Below are 7,103 nucleotides of genomic sequence, written 5' to 3'. Positions count from 1 at the left end.
CAGACCAGCACAGAGATGCAGATGAACAAAATGCAACAAAATACATAGTGAGTTAAACCACACTGGATGTGCTGGGGAGCCAGTTGTGGAAACACATTAGGGGCTCAAATTCAGACTTAGCATCTTCTAACTTGCTGCTTCCTCGGAGACAAATGTCCTTCCTCCCTCCTCCCTTCATATACCAGCCAGTACCTTTGTCCCCTAGGACTCAACTCAAGGGCTGGCCCCCATAGTTGACTCCATTAGCAACCTCTTCCTCTCCTGTTCCCACAGCACCCTATCCTTATGGAGCCCTCAGCTCTCTTGATTTGCTCCATGGCCTCTGCATCTACCGTGTTTCCCTGAAAATAAGACCTGGCCAGACCATCAGCTCTAATGTGGCTTTTGGAGCAAAACTTAATATAAGACCCGTTCTTATATTATATTATACTATATTATATTATATTACACCCAGTCTTATAGTAAAATAAGACCCGGTATTATATTATATTATATTGTATTATATTATATTATATTATATTATATTATATTATATTATATTATATTATATCTGGTCTTATATTACAGTAAAATAAGACCAGGTCTTATATTACAGTAAAATAAGACCATAAGTATTAATTTTTGCTGCAAAAGTATTAATTTTTGCTGCAAAAGACCATTAGAGCTGATGGTCTGGCTAGGTCTTATTTTCAGGGAAACACAATAGGTTTGCAATCAATGCTGTGTCTTTCTCTTTTACAAATCCCTGGAATCTAGCACAGGGCCCAGCACAGAGCAGGCACTTGATAAATATGCATTGGAAAAAGTGAATAAATGCAGTGTCACAGGGTTCAATTTTTTTCTCTTGTCAAATGAGAAAGGAGCCAGAAAATAATATTGGAATTCCTATTCCCTCCCAGAAAGGTAGGTGCCAACACCTCAGACTTACTAGGGAAGAATCCTTTAGAGGCTTCACCCTGGACAGTCTCCCCTCTGAGTGGGAAAGAATGAGGACCTCCATGACCTGGGGTGTTTTGAAGGTCAGGGTCCATGGAGAGAAAGTAGAGGGTCTATGAGCTGTGAGGCGCCAGCCCCAATCCCAAACCAGTGTTTCCAGGGTGAGATGGGTTCTGGAAGCAGGCTGTGAATGTAAACTGAAAGGGCTGCACTCTAAGAACAACAATCTCAAGGGACTGAGCCTGGAGTGCTTTCAGCCATGCTGGGGATGAGAGAGTGGCTCATTCTCAGAAATTCCCAGGCGTCTCTGCAGAGATTTGGATGCACCCAGCCTGGGAGAGTATGCAGGACAGAGTGCCAATAGCGACACTGTGTGGCCATTAGAAGCAACGGCAGGCTCTGATCGGATTCTGAATGTGGATATGGAGTTGAACCCACTTCATTAGGGACCATGATGCTTGAAAAAGTCAAGATTCAGACAAGCTTCGAGAGAGATACTAAGTTTTTGAAAATAAGGCATGTTGGCTCTTAAATAATCATTTGGGAAAATACAACCTAAGTCTTTACTGGCAGTTGAAGTTCGGGGAACTGTTCGAGCAAAGGGTAGGGCTGTGGGGCTGTGGGAGAAGAGCCAGGAAGGTAGCCAGGGCCCATTGGCAAAGGCCAGCGAATGTCACTATGCAAAGTTTAACTTTTAAGTTTTATTTTTGAAGTTTGAAACAAATTTAGACTTATTTTTTTTAAAAGCTTCATCGATAGTATAAATAATTCCCATATGCCCTTGTCTGCCTTCCCCAAATGTTAACATCTTAATGCAACCACAGTACAACGATCTAAAGTAGGGAATCAAAATTGGCACAATACTGTGAATCAATCTACAGACCTTATTCGAGCGTCTCTGATTGTTTTACTAATGTTCCTTTTTCTGGGCCAGGATCCTTTTTGCATTTAGTTGTTACATCTCCTCCAAGTCTCCAAGAGTTCTCAGTCTTTGTCTTTTGTGTCCTTAATATTTTTTGAAGAGTGTTGACCAGTTATTTTATAGAATGTTCCCAAATTTGGATTTTTCCTAATATCCAAACTTCTAAATTCAGCATCTCATATTTTGGCAAGAAAACCTTTGGAGTGAAGTGACGCCCTTCTCAATACATCAGATCAGGGGACACCTGATGTCACTATGTGTTTCACCACTAGTGGTCTTAACTTTGTCACTCGATAAAGTGGGACCTGCTGGCTTCTCCACTGTAAAGTTGCTGTTTTTGTGATTAGTATCTGAGAAGGAGATACTTTGAGACTATGTGAAAATCCCGTTTCTCATCATACTTTTGCCCATTCATTTTACCATCTTTTGGTGATTTTTACCTGAAAAAAATCATTACTCTGGTGTGTGCCTAGTTCCACCATTCCTTCTGTATTCAACAGTTAGGACCCTACTATAACGAAGCACTTTCCCTTCTCTTCAGCATGTTTATTTCATTATTTACACATATGCCCAGTGTGGATGCCTAGATAATGATTTTCTTCTAGGTATTATAATCCATTACTATCATTAATTTCATTGCTCAATGTGTATCAGATTTGGTCATTGGGAACTCCTTCAAACTGGTTTCTCTGTCCTTTTAACATGGCCCTGACATATTTTTAAAGCAATTTTTTACACGTTGTCACCAAGCTATTCCAGGCTTATGTTGTGCTTCCCTTGGCCCAGCCCAGGGAGCAGCCACTCACTAATGCTGTTACACCCAATAGCGCAGTCCTTACCACTGGTGTGCAAGCGCTCTGCAAGCTCACTCTGTTGTCTGGGTTCTCTTTGTTCCCTCCTTCTGCACCAGCATAGGGCCCAGCATTTGATCATTTCTTTGCTTGGTAAATTACTGGTTATTGGGTAAAAGAGAATTTGTGGCATTTCTTCAATGGTTCAGCAAGGATTTGCCGAGCACTGACCATGTGCTGGTTGTTGAAGACAGAGCTCACCCAGGTCTGCATCTCCCTTCCTGGAGCTCAGGAGCAAGTGGGGGACGTACCCAAGAACAGCATGATGCTGAGACCCCGGCACCAAAGACAATAGGTATTACATTCCAAGGAGGACCCATGGCACATGCAGAACTTACCAAAGAGCTCTCTAAATTTGTGGAGTTTAACAACTCTTGAACCTCCCACCCACGCCAAGGGTTAAGAGTGGAGGTTAGGGAAGGAGTCTGAATACAGCTTCTTTGGAGAAAGCTGGGCTCAGTTCCAACCCCAACCCTATCTCCCAGGGGAAGAGACACTCTCCTAAGCCAAGCCTGGTGTCAAAGACTTCAAGGAAAGGATATTAAGAGAGGATTTTTAGAACTACCTGTTGATGGTCTGTGAATCCCACGCCCTACAAAGGGAGAGGGCTCTGGGGTGTCTGTACCTCACCCTAAGCTTAGAGAGGGGGTTATGGGGCTTCCATAGAAGCCCCCAGAGTACTTAATACATATTCCCTAAATTGGAAGGCATAAAGGACTGGTGTCTGTTTCTTACTGAGAAATATAAAGGGTGAGAGATAGGTTAGCTAGTTATTGATAGGCAAACTCTAGCAGAGATGGAAGCCTTTGGGTTCTTCCTTTCCCAGTGTGTCACGACAAAGCATGCATGTGTCTCCCATGGATGGGTATGGTTTTAGACCATATCCAACAGGGCCACTTGAGGGGCAGTGGACCTCAGAAGAGAGAAGCTAGAGGCACCCCTGGAAGTATCGGGGCCAGATAAAGAGGAAGCGATAGATTCAAGGAAGATGCATCATCACACCAAGGGAGCTACAGGTGACAGGGCCTCACAAACGGAGTGAAAAAGCAAAAAAAAAACAAAAAACAATAAAGCCCTACAAACGTGCCCCCAAAAGAAAAAGCCCCTTAAGCCCCCGAGGGGCAGAAAATGTGGCATCAGAGTTCTCAAATACCAGGCACACAGGATGCGGCTTCCCCCCTACCTCCTCTCCCTCCTCAGACCCCAACCCTGTAAGATCAGAAGCTGGTGGTGGAAAGATTAGGTACAGGGGTGTCCAAACTGCGGCCCGCGGGCCAACTGCGGCCCGCAATCCATTTTTAATTGGCCCGCAGCAAATTCCAAAAATAAGTTTAGTTTACTTAAATAAACCAGGTGAGGCAATACATACTTCACCTCGAGTGAGTGGCCTGGCTGTTTGTGTATTTTACCGCATATGGCCCTTGGTGAAAACCGTTGAAAAAGTTTGGACACCCCTGGATTAGGAGGAGGAGGAGGAAAAGCAAGGAAAGGAGGAAGAGAGGAGCTGACAGCCACCCCTCCCTGACTTCCCTGTCTGCACCGGGCTCAGCATTGGGAGCATCAATCAACTGTCAAGCAGGTAGCAACTTTTGATTTTTAAATGGGACTAGGATTCTGTTTTACAACTTCGCATGACCGCGAGTGTTTCTTCCCTCTCGGGACCACAGGGGTCAGTCGCAGGGCCTGGCCCAGCGGTCACCAGCGGACAGGGAATGCACTAGTCCCACAGAGCAGACTTGGGGGGATGGGAAGGCAAACATAACGTTGTTTTATGATCACAGCCCATTTGTGTGTGACTTACACAAATGCTGCGACAGGTGTGTGAACACAGCACTGTAAGAGCCCAAAAGAACTCTAAACAAGCCCTTCATTTCCGGGAGCGTCAGTGTCTTCATCCAAAAGCAGAAAGAAAGGAAGTGTTTAGGACCAGATCCTCTGAAGAGGGTCAAGACGATAACAAGGAGGAAGGGACTGTGTGTCCAGGCTCTGGGCCGGGCCTCTTACCTACGTCACCCTATTTAATCTGTGCCTAAAACACAGAAATATGGTTAGGTGCCAGAAAGAGCTGCAGAGAAGAAAACCCCTGTTCTCAGAGGACGCCTCCACACCAGAAATCTTCATTTGTTGCTGGGCCCAGAGGGAAGGAAAAACAAAAGGCTCAGAACTCCTGGATTCAATCAGCTTTCTCTTATTTATTTTCTTCTTTCTTCAGGAGCACTTTTCACCACCTGGCAATATTTCTCCTTTTAAGCCAGGATTTGTGCTTTTAAAGCTTTGTAAAATGTGCGGCTCAGGCTTCGTTTTCCTGGCAGGCAGCCTGCTCCCCCGGGCCCGCGGCCCCCCACCGCCGCTCTCTCGCTGATGTCACTGCTGGGAGGTGGCACTGTCGCCAGCCCCGGAATGCGGAATGCGAGCTTTTGCTGCGAACCGAGCCAGCGAAAGGCTCCCAGGAGCAGATGTTTCTGTTTAAGGCTGATAGGAGCTGCAGGGACCACTTTTCTCCCCATCAGTTTTCAAGTTCAGCAGGCAGCTGTTTGCCAGGAACACAGAGCCGGATTCTAATGAAGTTCGTGGCTGAGCCGGGCCTGAGCGACGGAGGCCTGACCAACACCAGGACGAGGTTATTAAGGAACCCTGGGAGAGAGCTGGCGACGGGCCATTCTTACGTCGTCTGGAGGAGAAGTGACTTGTTTTCTGGGAGGCAGTTTCATATTTTAAAAAGCGTAATCAATGGGAATTGCCAATTTAGTCTAATTTCAGCCAGGGATTATTGCTGGGCTTAAAGGAAGAGCTGCCAATGTTTCAGTGTATTGTTTCTGCCCCAGAGCACGCGACCCACGGCGCATGGCGCAATCACGCATGGCGTTCCCATAACGCTAACCTACCGTTCGTTGTGGAGTTGGGCGGGAAGGTTGGTGCTAAGCAGCGTGACCAACACCCCGCCTAATGGCCACTCCCTCGGTGGGCACCTGCTGCACCCTGTTATGACGTGGGGGGAACCAGGAGTCCTCACACCTGCACCCACGAGAACGCTCCTTCTGGTGACATGGTTCCCATACTGGTCCCACCCGCACAATCAGCATGGGCTTTGCAGAAACCCTGGTCTAGTCAAATAACCACATGTAACTTTGCTAATACAGATTCTAGTTCAGCAGGTTTCTACTCTGGTCATTTCAGTAGCAGGAGACAAGTGTTTAAGAATAAGTTTCTGATGTGGTTTTGGAGTGGGAAAATTTTAACTGAGAAAATTCCTAGGCGTTGACTTCAATTTTTCTACAAATTGGAAAATGACTCACTTATTCTTTATTTAGAAAGTTATAGAAACAAACCTTTCATTTTACAACAAAAACCCCATCATAGAATAAAACCCATCTGGGGGGAAAGAGATATTAATTTAAATTCATTGTAAAATAGGACCTCTCCTATGTGCACGTTTGATAAGGGAGAGAATATATGAGAGAAAATAAAGGGCATTGCTTTCATTGAGTGATTAATGTAGATCAGGAGCTTTCATACATGTTACCCATTTCATCTGCACCACAATTCTAAGGGGTTGATTTGCTATGCAAATTTTGCAGGTGTAAAACAGGCTCAGAGAGATTAAGTAATTTGCCTAAGATAATACAGCTAGTAAATTGTTAAGTTCAGGGTTTTTGTTTTAATTAAATATTTGTTTCTAAAACTGCTTACACAAGTGATAGCTATATAGGAGAACACTGAAACTCACTGAGAAGTTACCCACAATACTCAAAGATACCTACTTTTATTTCCATGTATGCACGTATGCACACATACATTCATATGCACATTTTAAATGGAATCATATGCATATTATTATATATTAGCTTTGTCGTTTTACGTGTTCTAATCATGATTCCTTGTCATCCACATCATTTTTCATTGTCCCATAATACTCCCTTGCATTGCCATCCCAAACTGTATTTAACCATTCTTCTATTAGATAATTAGGTTGTTTCTAATTTTTTTCTGTTATAAACAATGATGTGATAAATATACTCGCAAATAAATCTTTGCTGTCCCCAGAATTGCCCTTTAAGATGAATTCCTACAAACAGAATTTCTAGATCTAAAAACAAGCACATTTCAAGGCTTTTGTATATATTATAAAATCACGCTCCGAAAAGGTTGTAGGTACCAGGTTAAGTCAGTGTATGCAAGCACCCTGTTCTCAAACTCAAATACTGTCATCTTTTGCAAAATTACCAATTATGCAGTAAAAAAATGACATCTGTTTAAATTTTTGTTTCATTAATTAGTAGTGATAACTGAGCTGGTTTCGTGTTCCTTGGTCATTTGCATCACTTCTGTTGTGAATTGCCATTTATGTCTTTTTTCCATTTTTTAACCAGGGAAATTATCTTTTATCTTACTGA

Source organism: Rhinolophus sinicus, chromosome 3 (assembly GCF_057876585.1).
Source record: "Rhinolophus sinicus isolate RSI-liver-muscle chromosome 3, RSI-T2T, whole genome shotgun sequence".
Taxonomy (NCBI): Eukaryota; Metazoa; Chordata; class Mammalia; order Chiroptera; family Rhinolophidae; genus Rhinolophus; species Rhinolophus sinicus.
The sequence above is the reverse complement of the archived record's forward strand: the minus strand, read 5'-3'. Positions refer to the sequence as shown.